Here is a 16,010-nt window from a genome sequence, read left to right as displayed (position 1 = left end):
TTTCTTGCTACCTGTTCCAGACTCTTTTGGATACTTACCTGGACTTCTGTATACATCTAACTATCTGTATACATGATATTCCTCCTACTCTGCTGCATATGGTGAGATGTCTGCTTTCATTTGTTTACTATACCCATAACCAATCATTCCGCTTGTGTCTCATTTTTGAAGTGTGTTTCTATCACTCCTGCGCTCTGGACAACATCCAGTAAGGGCTGTGATTTGATGAGCCTGACAATTAATGTCTAAACCTTGGCAACAAAAGTGAGTACACCCCTAAGTGGAAATATCCAAATTGTATTTTGTGTGACTACCATTACTTTCCAGCACTGCCTTAACCCTCTTGGGCATGGAGTTCACTAGAGCTTCACAGGTTGCCATTGGAGTCCTCTTCCACTCCTCCATGATGACATCACGGAGCTGGTGGATGTTGGGGACCTTGCGCTCCCCCACCTTCCATTTGAGGATGCCGCACAGATGCTCAATAGGGTTTAGGTCTGGAGACATGCTTGGCCAGTCCTTTACCCTCAGCTTCTTTAGCAAGGTAGTGGCCGTCTTGGAGGTATGTTTGGGGTTGTTATCATTTTGGAATACTGGCCTGCGGCCGGTCTTCGAAGGGAGGGGATCATGCTCTGCTTCAATATGTCACAGTACATGTTGGCATTCCCTCAATGAACTGTAGCTCCCCAGTGCCGGGAGCACTCATGCAGGCCCAGACCATGACACTCCCACCATCATGCTTGACTGTAGGTAAGACACACTTGTCTTTGTACTCCTCACCTGGTTTCTGCCACACACATTTGGCACCATCTGAACCAAATAAGTTTATCTTTGTCTCATCTGACCACAGGACATGGTTCCAGTAATCCATGTCCTTGGACTGTTTGTGGGCTTTCTTGTGCATCATCTTTAGAAGAGGCTTTCTTCTCGGACGACAGCCATGCAGACCAATTTGATGCATTGTGTGGCGTATGGTCTTAGCACTGACAGGCTGACCCCCCACCCCTTCAACCTCTGCAGCAATGCAAAGACAACCTCTGGATATGACGCTGAGCATGTGCACTAAACTTCTTTGGTCGACATGGCAAGGCCTGTTCGAAGTGGAACCTGTCCTGTGAAACGACTGTATGGTCTTGCCCACAGTGCTGCAACTCAGTTTCAGGGTCTTGGCAATCTTCTTATAGCTAGGCCATCTTTATGTAGAACAACAATTCTTTGTTCAGATCCTCTGAGTTCTTTGCCATGAGGTGCCATGTTGAACTTCCAGTGACTGGTATGAGAGAGTGTAAGAGCGATAACACCAAATTTAACACACCTGCTCCCCATTCACACCCGAGACCTTGTAACACTAACGAGGCACATGATACCGAGGAAGGGAAATGGCTAATTGGGACATTTCCACTTAGGAGTGTACTCACTTTTGTTGCCAAGGTTAAGACATTAATGGCTGTGTGTTGAGTTATAGTTGAGGGGACAGCAAATTTATACTTATACAGGCTCTACACTCATTACTTTGTAGCAGAGTGTCATTTCTTCTGGGTTGTCACATGAAAAGATATAATCAAATTTTTACAAAAATGTGATGGGTTTACTCACTTTTGTGAGATACTGTAACCAGTGGCGACTCTAGAAACAATATATAGGGGGGGCACACAAGATACCACAGTCAAACTGGGGGGGCATTAATAATTTCCACCATTAAATCATACCACTGAAAAAACACACATATATATATATATATATATATATTGCCAAAAGTAATGTGCTATGAAATGATACTTTTGTTATTGGACAATACAATACTTGATCATTCAACATGGGAAGCCTGAAGCCACAATTTAGTACGACTAATCCTTGAAATCCTTTAAACAACACAATACCTTAACTTTTGCACGAAATGATTTCAGGGCCTAATATTAGATCCTGCTGCTGATGTATATATATTAGCCCCTGCTGCCCATATATATTAATATTAGCCCCAGTTGCCGATATATATTAATATTAGTCCCTGCTGCCGATAGCAGGTATAGATCAACACATTAACACACAAACCCAGCTTTGCATGTATAGATCAATTTAAATTCACTTGTGATCTCAGCACTGAAGGTATATATCAAATAAACAGAATCAGACATACAAATCCTGTATTTGCAGGTATACAATAATAATATATGAAATGTAGCATCGCAGGTATAGATCAAATAAATACATGGAAACAGCATTACAGGTATTAATCAACTGAACAAGACGTACAAACCCTGTATTTGCAGGTATACATAAATAATGTATGGAAACATAGCATAGCAGATATGGATCTAAAGAATAACACAGAAACCCAGCTTTGCACGTACAGATCAATTGGAATTCACATAAAAACACAACATTAAAGGTATATTTAAAACCCCCTAAATTACAGGCATAGATCACAGGTTGCACACCCCAAAGCAACCTCTGGCGTACACACTGTCCACATAGAACCTGGCCAGCACCCAGATAACACACATACGATTTGCCATCTTTGTCCCATATACACCCGGCCTGTGCCATCTCGGTCCCCAAGGCTCAAACATCCTGCTAGTGCCATCTTTGCCTTTCCACAATTATACATCTATGATACACACAATCACATTAACTCATGCTCTCCCTCATTCAGACAATTCATCCACACATTAACTCATGCTCTCCCTCATTCAGACAATTCACCCATTTTAAGAAACTACACCCCTTGGAGCTTCAAATGAGGGGCTACATGTATTTCTAGGACAAAAGTTGAGTGCACAAATAATGATGGAATATGTCGCTTTGGCTAGAAAATATGTTTTCTCTATCCATAGCGACATGTTCATTTGTGTCTAGCGCACTCCAGGTTTGTACTAGAAACACATACAGCCCCTCATTTGATGCGCCAAGGGGTGTAGTTCTTGCAAATGTGTACTTTTTGTGCCATAATTTAACTTCCTACATGAGCAGTAATGCCACGTCAAGGCTTCAACCCTAATTACTGATCATTCATAGACCTTTCATATCTCCATTCACTCGCAGAAGCACACACCATACTTTCTATACATTCACTCACAGTAGCACACACCATTCTTTCCCCTTACAATCCCAAAGAAATGATGGTAAAGGGAGAAAAAAAATAAGTTTTGCAGTAAAAATGCAAGGAGCTCCAGGGATGAGATGGTTACTCACGTACCGCACAGGCTAAATGGCTGATTTTAATAATATTTGCAGTTCATCAGGATTTCAAAAATTGCCTCCCTCTACCGTTGGCTAAATTTAAGGGATCATGGGATTAAAAATTAATGTAACGGGTTCACCAAGAGAGCTGTAGTAACTCCCAGAGATCACCCACATGTATCCTCCTGTTGTCCCCGGAATCACTTCCAGCACCAGTCAGCATGCGCACCTTGGAACCCTGCTATGTGTACCCAATAAGTAGACACAACTACCTTGAACTGAGTACAGCAGGAATGAACAGTTTATTGTAGTAAAACATAGACTGATATTGCCACAGAACTTCATTAACATAAATTTACAGATACATGTATTCAACCCAACCTTTAATCCCCAATCAGCAATCCTATTGATGGGATTAATTAAACAATGGAGTTCCTGCCTGTTTGGCAGCCAGGCTGGAGCCATCTCTGAGCACCTTGGGCCCCTGTATGACAGGTCATTCTGTCACATATCTCCCCTTTTAAAAATAAGACTGAACTGGGGCCAGACCCAAACCGGGTCTGCATCCAGTTCAGTCCGACAGCACAGCTCCGTCGCTCCTGGAGTTGTGGATGCAGGGGGCTGGCAAAAGGCAGGGAGACAGGGTCCATAATCTGCGGGTAGCAGGCTTGCTTTCAGTCCTCTCCAGGGGCCCCAGTGATGGACAGTTCCGTCACACACTCCATCACATATCTCCTTTTTCTGGGGGAGACTGACGTCTGATAAGACCCCACACTGTTTGACTCTGAAGTCAGTCTGTATATCTGGACCATCACTGCCAGCCACAAATTGGTACTCCCCAACACAATGTGACAAAACAGCAGTACTCACCCGCCTGCCCTCTGGCTCTCCCGAAAAATATAACTGCCGCTGGAGAGAATTGCCAACTGCACCTTCTCTCTAGAGTCTTCTCAGCCGCTGGGGAGATGACAGGGTGGCAGGGGCCCCTTCAATCAAGGGTTGGGGATCCGAGCCAGCTGCCCAGCAATTCTGGGGACCACAGGTGGCAACCACAGTCTCATCCACCTGTATGGGATACGTGTCCCCAAGTGCTGGTTTCGTACCATCCTCTAGTGGAGGGACGTCTAATGTGGGAGGGCAGAGGCCAGCTGCACTCTGACCTGGAGAAATCTCTTTTATAGGGTTTGCGGGCACCTCCAGTGCTGGTAGAGAGGGGCCGTCCTGCCTCTCTCCTGTTGCCAGTATTTCGGCTGGGGTGGTCTGAGCGAGCACTGCGGGAGCGTCATGGTCAGACTCAGGAACAAGGGGGAGGGGTGGGCAGAGAACAGCAGCACTCTGCCCTGTTGCCAGCGCTTCTGCTGGGGAGCGGAGATCTGGGCCAACTGCCAAACATTCCGGGCACCCAGGTGTGGAAACCGCAGCCCCATCAACTACCACAGTCTCTGGGGCTGCCTGACTGGACCCTACAAGGTTGCTGTGGTCAGGCTCGGGAAACAGGGAAAGGAGCAGGCAGATGCCAGCGGCACTCTGCCCCGATGGCAGCTCTTCTGCTGGGTGGGTGCTTGTGGAGACCGCAGTGCCAGCTACTACACCCACAAAACCTTCTTCCTTTTGCTGGGAAGGGAAGCCAATTGCAAGCCCTCCCGGACCAACATCCTCAGATGTAAAATCAATTAAATCCACAGTCTCTGGATCTGGTTGTGGTGTACAATCACATAGTTCCGCTATCGGATCTGGGTTAGCTGTCCAGTAACCCTGTGACTCAGTCCCATCCACCCCTTCTGGGTCAACATCCTCAGGTGACCACGCAGTAAAATCAATGAAATCCATGGTCACTGGGGCATACTGTTGCACATGGTCAAATAACTCTTGATATGCCTGTTCCAGTTCCCATTCTTGTGTGACCAAATAATCCAGGTCAGCCCACAGCTTAGGCACATATGGGATATCCTCCTCCCTTCGCTCCTGGATGTCTTCCTCCCGACACTCCGATGCACTACCGAAGTCGGGATCCTTTTCTATAATTTCCAATAATAATCCCGGGCCGCTGAAGCCATAGCCCTCTGTGGGACCTTTATCCTCCAGCCCCAGGCACATCTGTGCTGCGTACCACCGCAGAGCCCGATATCCATCGTCCAACCTCAGCTCTGTCTGGACCAGCACCTCCAGCTCAGCCACCCATTCCTCTTTGGGCTGCTTCCCCAAGAACGGCATCCGCAACTTCCGCTGGAGCCAAAACCTTTCCTCAAAGGTTGGGAGGCTTTTCCCCTTGTACATAATTTCCAAGTGGAGAACCTCCCTCCAGAGCTTCAGGCGTTTACAATTCCTCTTGATCAGCTCTGCGTAGCTGACTTCCATTCTCTTTCCTGGAGATAGATCCCGGTGCAAAGGACGTGTCCCTCAGACTAGGAGGCAATCCCGCCGCTTGCCACCAATGTAACGGGTTCACCAAGAGAGCTGTAGTAACTCCCAGAGATCACCCACATGTATCCTCCTGTTGTCCCCGGAATCACTTCCAGCACCAGTCAGCATGCGCACCTTGGAACCCTGCTATGTGTACCCAATAAGTAGACACAACTACCTTGAACTGAGTACAGCAGGAATGAACAGTTTATTGTAGTAAAACATAGACTGATATAGCCACAGAACTTCATTAACATAAATTAACAGATACATGTATTCAACCCAACCTTTAATCCCCAATCAGCAATCCTATTGATGGGATTAATTAAACAATGGAGTTCCTGCCTGTTTGGCAGCCAGGCTGGAGCCATCTCTGAGCACCTTGGGCCCCTGTATGACAGGTCATTCTGTCACAATTAGTATCGGCCATTTTTAAAAAGGGAATGTGACTTTTTATAGCTATATGATCGCTGTGGTAACATTGGCTTCCACAGTGATCATTTAGCTAGAATACGTAAACGTTTTTTATTTTTTATTAAGTTTAACTACTTTATGTTTAAATCATTTTTTTTAACGTAATTTTTTAAAATTCTTTTACAATTACCTTTCCAACGGTATATGTTGGAGGTCTGTAGCTGCTTAGATGCCTGAGATACAGGCATCTAACCAGCATGCCCCCATACCGCTTTAACTGACAATTGTCAGTTATTAATAAAGTTGCGCAGTGACGTCATCGCGTCATTGCGCGTTCCGTCACCGGCCGGATCGGGTGGCCCCGGTGATGCCCTTCAGTGTGAGGGGCAGATCGCCGGGGTAGGTGGTGATGGGGGTCCACAGACCTCCATCAAGGTAAGATAGTGCTAGTGACAGCATGGTGCCATCGTTGGCACCTGACTGGGACTGCTAGCGACGGCCCCATGCTGTTGTTAGCAGTCAGGGGGCAAGGAATATCCTAGGGGGGGCAATTGCCTTGCCCCCCTGTAGCGACGCCACTGACTGTAGCCTTGTTAACTTCAGAACCAATGGCCAAACTTCAAAGTTTTTTTTTTTTATATTATTTTTTCCCTATGCAGGAGCTCTTGGGAGGGCTACTAAAATTGTAAATGATTAACAGGATAACAATTCAGAAAAGGGATTTCAATCTGTGTAGCTTGGAGGGGAGATGTGACAGCAATTTTTAAATACTTAAACAAAGTAGGGAAGTCTATTTCAATGGAGGAGAAATATTAGAATAAGAAGTCATAATATAAAACTAGAGGGTCAGAGGTTTAAATGTAATCTGGGGACGAATTATATTATCTAAAGGGTGGCAGATAAATAAACAGCCTCCTATCAGAAGTAGTAGAGGCAAATACAGTAAGGGAATTTAAACATGCATGGGATAGGCATAAAGTTAGCTTTAGCTAATATAAGACCAAGGACTGATTAATTTGTCTTTTTGATGCCCCACTTGCTGCTTATATGTTAAATATTTGCCTGATCTGGAGCACAACTATCTCTCCCACTAACTAGACCCAATGCCTTGGGGTCATCCTTGACTCAAACCTCTTCTTCATCCCTTACATTCGGTCAATCGCCAGATCCTGCCACAGAGTTTTTCTGTAAGTCTTCACAAGGTTTTCACACACTGTTGCTGGTATTTTGGACCATTCCTCCATGCAGATCTCCTCTAGAGCAGTGATGTTTTGGGGCTGTCGCTGGGCAACACGGACTTTCAACTCCCTCCAAAGGTTTTTTTTGGGGTTGAGATCTGGAGACTGGCTAGGCCACTCCAGAACCTTGAAATGCTTCTTACGAAGCCACTTCTTTGTTGCCTGGGTGGTGTGTTTGGGATCATTGTCATGCTGAAAGACCCAGCCACGTTTCATCTTCAATGCCCTTGCTGATGGAAGGAGGTTTTCACTCAAAATCTCACGATACATGGCCCCATTCATTCTTTCCTTTACACGGATCAGTTGTCCTGGTCCCTTTGCAGAAAAACAGCCCCAAAGCATGATGTTTCCACCCCCATGCTTCACCATAGGTATGGTGTTCTTTGGATGCAACTCTGCATTCTTTCTCCTCCAAGCACGACGAGTTGAGTTTCTACCAAAAAGTTCTACCTTGACATTCGCCCAATCCTCTTCTGGATCATCCAAATGCTCTCTAGCAAACTTCAGACGGGCCCAGACATGTACTGGCTTAAGCAGGGGGACACGTCTGGCACTGCATGATTTGAGTCCCTGGCGGCGTAGCTTTACTGATGGTAGCCTTTGTTACTTTGGTCCCAGCTCGCTGCAGATCATTCACTAGGTCCCCCCGTGTGGTTCTGGGATTTTTGCTCACGGTTCTTGTGATCATTTTGACACCACGGGGTGAGATCTTGCGTGGAGCCCCAGATCGAGGGAGATTATCAGTGGTGATGTATGTCTTTTTTTGAATAATTGCTCCCACAGTTGATTTCTTCACACCAAGCTTCTTGCCTATTGCAGATTCAGTCTTCCCAGCCTGGTGCAGGTCTACAATTTTGTTTCTGGTGTCCTTTGACAGCTCTTTGGCCTTGGCCATAGTGGGGTTTGGAGTGTGACTGTTTGAGGTTGTGGACAGGTGTCTTTTATACTGATAACAAGTTCAAACAGGTGCCATTAATACAGGTAATGAGTGGAGGACAGAGGAGACTCTTAAAGAAGATGTTACAGGTCTGTGAGAGCCAGATATCTTGCTTGTTTGTAGGTGACCAAATACTTATTTTACCAAGGAATTTACCAATGAATTCATTAGAAATCCTACAATGTGATTTCCTGTATTCTTTCCCCCCATTCTGTCTCTCACAGTTGAAGTGTACCTATGGTGAAAATTACAGGCCTCTCTCATCTTTTTAAGTGGGAGAACTTGCACAATTGGTGGCTGACTAAATATTTTTTTGCCCCACTGTATATGGACAAAGGTTTGGGAGACCTGACCATTACACCAACAGGGACTTTTATGGCATCACATTACATACATTTCTTTAATATGTAGTTGGTCCCCCCTTTGCAGGTCATTATGCAGAACCAGAAAAGGGCTTCCCCAAATTGTTCCCACTTTTGGAGGCAAAGCAGTGTCCAAAATGCCTTAATATGCTAAAGCATTAAGATTTCCTTTTTCAGAGGTTACGCTAGTAAGGGGCCTAGCGTAACCTCTAAAAAACAACGCCATGCCATTATCCCTCTAACATCAAACTTTACAGTTGGCACAATGCAGTCAGGTTGGTAACAATCTCCTGTCATCTGCCAAACCCAGACTCGCACATCAGACTGCCAAACGGAATAGCGTGATTTGTCACTCCACAGAACCCGTTTTCACTGCTCCAGTGTCGGCATGCTTTACACCATTCTATCCAACGTTTTTGCATTGTGCTTGGTGATGTGAGCCTTGCATTTAGCTTCTCTGCCATGGAATCCTATTCCATGAAGCTCCCGACACACAGTTTATATGCTGAAATTAATGACAGTGGAAGTTTGGAATACTTCAGCTATGGAATCAGCAGAGCATTGACGACTCTTACACATCATGCGCCTCAGCACTCGGCGACCCCGCTCGTGTCCCATGCACATTATGTAAGAGTGTGCATGCATGCACACTGAAGTTCCCTGAGCATCGGAGACTTGGAGTAGCATGTTTAATCAGCCACAGTGAGACCATTTAATAAAAGTAAGCCATGAGAATGGTGTAATAGTGTCTGGACAGCTCCCCGGTCCGGGGAAAACAGCTTTTCACAGAGGTGGTCAGCACAGGGGTATACTAGGGGAGTATTAGGGACCTAGGGCTGATCCTAGTACACACATTATAAAATTAAAAATGTATCTAACAAATTAAATAAATAACATTTACTGAACCAATAATACTGCTTTCTATATCCCTTAAAAAAAAAACAGGTCCAAAGTGACCAGTCTATTCTGCAAAGGTAAATGGATTTACATCCTCTGCCTCGGGGGCCACCATTTCTGCAAAGCTATATTAATGCTCATTATATATAGAGGCAGACATTGATGATGTTAAAAAATAACTCCCATCACTATGTACTAAGCCAGACATTGATGGTCGTACAGCATAACTCCCATAACTATATACAGACAAGACAAGGACATTGGTACAGAATAACTCCTATCACTATACACTGACCCAGACACGGGGTAGTACAGTATAACTCCTATCACTGTATACTAAGCTAGTCACAGCAATATAGGATAACTTCTATCACTATATACTAAGCCAAACAATGATGGTGTTACAGCATAACTCCCATTACTATATACTATGCCAGACAATCTATTGTAAGGATTCTGGCCAACCTGCACCGGTTTTCCTCCTTTTTCATTATGTGGCCGCATCCACTTCCTGGTATAGCTCCTGAATCTAGCTAGACCCATCCTCTTCCTTCAGGTTGTACCCGTAATTTGCTTGCTGGTTCAGTTGCTCGTTGCCCTTACGTGGTTTCAGACCTTACGTGTGTTCCTGTTATCTCTCTGTGGATTCCTGTGTATGACCCAGCCTGGCTGATTATCCTTCTGGTTCCCAAATCTGGCTTGTTCCTGGTTTTCTGTACTCCTGATCCTGTTTGGTCTGACTACCCACTCCAGTTCCTGACTTGAGCTTTGTTCTTGTTTCCACTTCTGTTTGCGATTTGGCTTGTTTATTATTATTTTTAATAAAGGTGTGTTTTGTAGCTTTTTTTGTCTCAGTCTTGATTCTGGCATCCTAACAACTAAATACTGAGCCAGACATTGCCAGCTGTACAGCATAAGTCTCATCACTAAACACTGCACCAGAAATTATCTATGGTACAGTATAACTCCCATCACTATATACTGAGCCAGACATTGATCATGGTACAGCATAACTGCCATCATTATATAGTAAGCCAGATATTGATCATGGCACACCTTAACTCCCATCACTTTATACTGTGGCAGTCACTGATGGGGATGGGGGTACACCATAACTCTCATCACACTCTTATGCACCCACTTACTCATGCTTTTTCACACTCTCACAAACATCCTTTCCTGCATCTCTGTCCTCTTTTCCTGCAGCTCCTCCTTATGCTCTTCTTCCTCTTCTTCTTTCCAGTCAATGGCAGCAGCTTTAGTGCTGATCAATAGGATATGACATCATATACCATCACTCAGCACCAGTAGCTGGCGTGTATTGCAAAAGAGCAGGATACTGAATTCTATATGATCTCTTCAGCCAGACTTGTTCCTCCAGCCTTGAATAGTATAGTCTGTCTCTCAATGGGCACACACATGAGGGCAGGCACCCTTCCTGAGTGCTTGGTCCGTGCCAGAGCGCCCATTGGGTCAGTCCACCTCTGCTTGTTGATCCAAACCACTGGCAACACCAGTGATAGCCAATGTCTCTCTGATGTGACCGTGCCCATTTCTTTATTCTCTCTGGATCTTCTCCCACTCTGGCCTCATGCAGCCACAGCTACTCCCCTTTACCTTAAAATGGTAAAACTCTTATTTATCTTTCTTTTACCCAAGATTATCTGAAATTTCTCAAGCCACTTTTTTGCCACAGTTGGGAAAAGTACTATGCTATCCTGAAGTGGCTCTTGGCTCAAAGTCACTTTTCTTGACAGCTCTGTAAATAGAAAAAATGTTTAGGCTATAACCACACACGTTTTTCTTTAAGTGGAGAGATTGGTGATAAGTCTTAGAAATTGGAAGCTTTATGGAAATATTTTTCCACACTTTTCATTACAGTTGATATATCCAATGAGTTTTTAAAAATCATCAATTGCAGTTTAGGTATAATTTCAAGTGCACGTACATATTATTCTTTTAATGATAATTTCAATTATTACTGGCAATTCATATTGTTCACATAGATTGCAAACATCTTGTGTGGCTTACATTGAGCTTGTTTTTGTACCATTAATAGTAAAAGCCCTCTTGCTGGGTTTGCTAACAGGATAAGAAGTTGGCAGTCGGCACTACTCCCATGATTTTAGCCTTGTTACATTGGTGTCATCAGGTTTAATATGAAAACTTTTAGAACTTCATAAGAATCTCACCCTGCAGCTATCGCTGTTTTGTAACTTGTTACATGATAAAGTTAGCTCTGAAATTAATGTAGTTGTACAAAATATCTGCTTAGTGCTTGCCATGAAACAGGTAGATGTTTTGATCTCCATTTTGCAACTTTTCAAATTCCCACTCCATTTCCATGACGTCAGATTTTCCAGCCCAACACTTCCTTCCTGTTATTGCTATCAATTTAAAAATAAAAACTGGCACAGGAACTGTGGGTTTGAAAAGAAGCTTTGCAGGTGCAGTATGTCAGACTGCTACTCACTAAAAAAATGGGTCAGCTTTGAAGCCACAATTCAGTTCTCATAGTTCTCAACCACATCCTCTGGAAAGAGACAAAAATACAGTATAAACAGTAACTTAAGAACAAATAGAGAAACACCTCCAGTAAATACAGAGGACAGGTGTGCAGCCACAATTGTTACTGAGGTGTTGCAAACTACATTGTGTTCATATATCAAACTGTCTGGAAAAAGACAGCACACAAATAACAAAACCCTAAAGCACAAATAATATCCTGCCATGTCACAATGACTATGACCCTAATTTAGAGTCGGATTATGTTTCTGAATTATTTTATTAAATAAATATGAAACTACAACCATGTTATGCAAAAAATGTTATAACTAATGGAATTAACTACATATTGTAGCTTAAAACAGTGCTTGATGTAATTTACTAAACTGTCCTTTAAACTTGTTTTATGAAATAAGAGTCCTGAAATGACAGTCAAACAGGCTTTACTTTTATAAGGTTAAAGGTGACTTGCATTACAAAATATTTTTAACCTGTACATCATTTTTGGATTGTGTTATGTGGTTTAACTCACATTTTGTCATGAAGTACACCAATCTATTTGGGGATCACACCTGCAATGCTAACGGAAGGACCCTATTAAGAGAAATGCTAAACAATGGTGCCACCTACACATGTGAAAGAGAATTGTAGATCTGGCCAATGACAGGCATTGTTATTTACAAGGCAAAAACAGACCATACGTAAGTGTTACCACTGCTGTTATATGGCAGAGAACCTCCGAAAGAAGAGAAAAGATCCCAGGGGACATATGGGTTAATTCACTTGTACCATCATAGAAGAGCGATCTGTATTAAAATATAGCATGGACCTCTCCAAGAGAGGGACTATCCAAAACAAAAGGCAAGCATTCCTGAAACTAGAGAACTAACACAGACACATATATTGCCTAGAGAGAGCTGCAGTAATGCTACCTCATAAGTTATTAGGCAATTATCCATTATTGGCGGAACAAAAGTTATATGTAGCATGTTTATTTATTGACTTTTATATAAGCTCCATAGGAATGTGCACGTGTTTGGACACAAATTATAGATACAGGTTTAAAAACTCCACTGGTTTAAAAGCATACAAATAACTCATTTTTAGTAATGAGTGGGGTAAAATTCAAACGTTTTTTTCAATTAGGGCAGTTGTACTGGAATTTGTTTTCGACATTTCATTTAAAAGTTAGGGACACTTTAATCTTATGAAACTAGAGATGTGTGGAAATAGGTGGCTTCACTGGGTTAGCAACTAATGTACTGTCCCTATACAAAGCATCATTACGTCACTGTTGGGACTGCTTTCATCTTTATCTTCAAATAGATTTGCCTACTTTGTGCAACATACTTTATTTGTTACAATAATAAAGCATATTGAATTGTAATTAATGTTATTTTTGTGATGACAAAGTATTCTGTTTTGTAGTCATCCATCGGGTGTCAGCATAACGCCAATCCATTCAACTCTGCTCTATAAAACTTGCATTGTTCATTCACCAATCAAACCATGGGCAAAATAATAATGCTTTGCTTTATTGTTAAGAAACATTCCCGTTAAACATCAATGCTATGCAGTGGGTAGTGGTAGGTTTAGAATTTGGGTTTTTTGCATGCACATCAATGCTGGAAACTGTTCAGGACAGACAACAGAAAGCTGACAATTTGGCAAGTCTGGGATTTAACTCCCAGGAATAACAATGTTTCTGCCACAGGAGGGCAGACCAGTTTTCATAGTTTTTCTACTGGTAAAAATTTCATAAATAGCTTTGCTTATGGAAACCAAAGTATTGCTTGAGTTTTTTTCAGAACAATTTAAGCTAGAAGCTATTCATAGTTACCTGGTTTAGGGCAAGCAGTGCATTAATTACCTCCATTATTTACCCATAAACTCCTAATAGTAAAAATAACAGAAATTAATTATTTTAAAAAGCACCAACCCCTCTTAGTAAATGTATCCAGTAGATATGGTTGTACATATGCAGACTGTACAAGCAGCCCATGTAGATGACAGTACACAATATCGTCTGCAACCAGCCCACGGTACTGTTGCACAAAAGGATGTCCTACTTTGATTTAAAATTTTAATAGAAAACTTTAGAATTGATCTTGTGTATTAACTGCAAAGCTACAACTTGGATGGCATTGCGGACATTATTAAGCCATTGAGTCCCTGCAGAGATAATGAGGTATGTATAAAAAGATGTTCTGAGGCAAACTTCTAAACTTGAAGCAATCACCATGATAGTGAATGGAGTGATCCTGTTGCTTTCTTTACTTGTACAACTTTGTGCTGAGAATAGTTTTTTTCACTAAATGGACAAAAGTATTGGGGTACCTGAGCATTATACCAACAGGGACGTTTATGACATTGCATTCTAAATACATAAACATTAATATGTAGTTGGTCTCCCCTTTGCAGCTACATGTGGGCTATATATGCCAATATCCCTCCTCCACCAAACTTTACAGTTTTCACAATTCAGTCAGGCAGCTAATGCTCTCCTGTCATCCATCAAACCCAGACTCCCCCATCAGACTGCCAGAGAACCGTGATTCGTGACACGTTTCCACTGCTTCAGATTCCAGTGGTGGCATGCTTTACACCACTCAATCCAACACTTGGCATTGTGGTTGGTGATGTGAGGCTTGCATGTAGCTGCTTGGCCATGGAAACCCATTCCATTAAACTCCTGTCTCACAGTTTATGTGCTGATATTAATGACAGTGGAAGTTTGGAACTCTTCAGCTGTGGAATCAGCAGAGTGTGGCGACTTTTACGCAACATGCACCTCAGCACTTGGTGACCCCACTCTGTCACTTTACGAGGTCTTCCACTTTGTGGCTGGGTTGCTGCTGTTCCTAAACCTTTTCACTTCCCAATAATACCACAGTTGACCGTGGCATATTTAGCAGGGATGAATTTTAACAAACTAACTTATTGCAAAGGTGGCATCCTATCACAGTAGCACACTTTAATTCACTGAGCACTTCAGAACGACCCATTTTTTGTTTGTAAATGCCGACTGCATGGCTAGATGCTTGATTTGATACATCTGTGGCAATGGGTCTGATTAAAACATCTGAGGTCTGTCCCAATACTTTTTCTATATTGTGTATATAATTAAAATAATACTCACACCCTGTGTCGTTAATAAAATTCTTCATGCCAAATATTCACATTTTATTAGGTAAAGATTTACATTAAAGAGAAGTTGTGAGTATGCTATATGCAATTTAGCCAAGTCCATAAAAAGGGGTGATCCTGCCCCAACATTCTTTTTTGGAATGCGACATGATTAAAAACTGCTGAAAACACATAATAACACCAGGCTGAAGAGTTTTCCTCTGTTATGAAACTCAACCAGAGAATACGTTTGGGATTCCGTCCATTATTTAAATTTGTTTGCTGAACCTAGTAATTTACCATGCAAAAATCTAGTCCTGGGTGGTATAACTTTATATAGTTCTGCTGGGTTTGAAAATATTGATTATTTAACCATTCCTGATCGTTGCCTTAACTTCTAGCCTAGACTTGGATTACACTGCTGTTCTGAATTTGCAATTGCCTTAACTATCATTCTGTCTATAAGAATGACTATTGCTTTTTGTGCTGAGGGTTCATCTGTTGTAAAGTAGTGTTAGATAAATTAAATTAAATGACCAAAAATCTGTCATAGGCATTTTTGACATTCCATTCTAAAACCAAAGGTATTAATTTGGTGTTACGTCTCCCTTTGCATTGTAACAGCCTCCTAGTTTTCTTGGAGTATGTGAAGTTGTGCCCATTCAGCTGGCGGGCTAAGTAATATATGGCCATATTGTGTGATGTAATCCTCAATATTAATGCCATAGCTAAGTGTTTTTTTTTTAATAGTATAAGCTGGGTATGCTGAATTCTTGCTTTGTTTTGTGTACGTATTGGCCATTATAATTCTACCAGTAACCTGATAATCTGAATGTGAATGTTATCTTTGCATCTTTGAAATATATTTTTGTAATCCAGCCTCCTATAACAAATAGATCCCCTAAACAATAAATTCCATTCATCTTTAAATTATAGTAAGCACAAATT

Source organism: Spea bombifrons, chromosome 1, assembly GCF_027358695.1.
Source record: "Spea bombifrons isolate aSpeBom1 chromosome 1, aSpeBom1.2.pri, whole genome shotgun sequence".
Taxonomy (NCBI): domain Eukaryota; kingdom Metazoa; phylum Chordata; class Amphibia; order Anura; family Pelobatidae; genus Spea; species Spea bombifrons.
The sequence above is the reverse complement of the archived record's forward strand: the minus strand, read 5'-3'. Positions refer to the sequence as shown.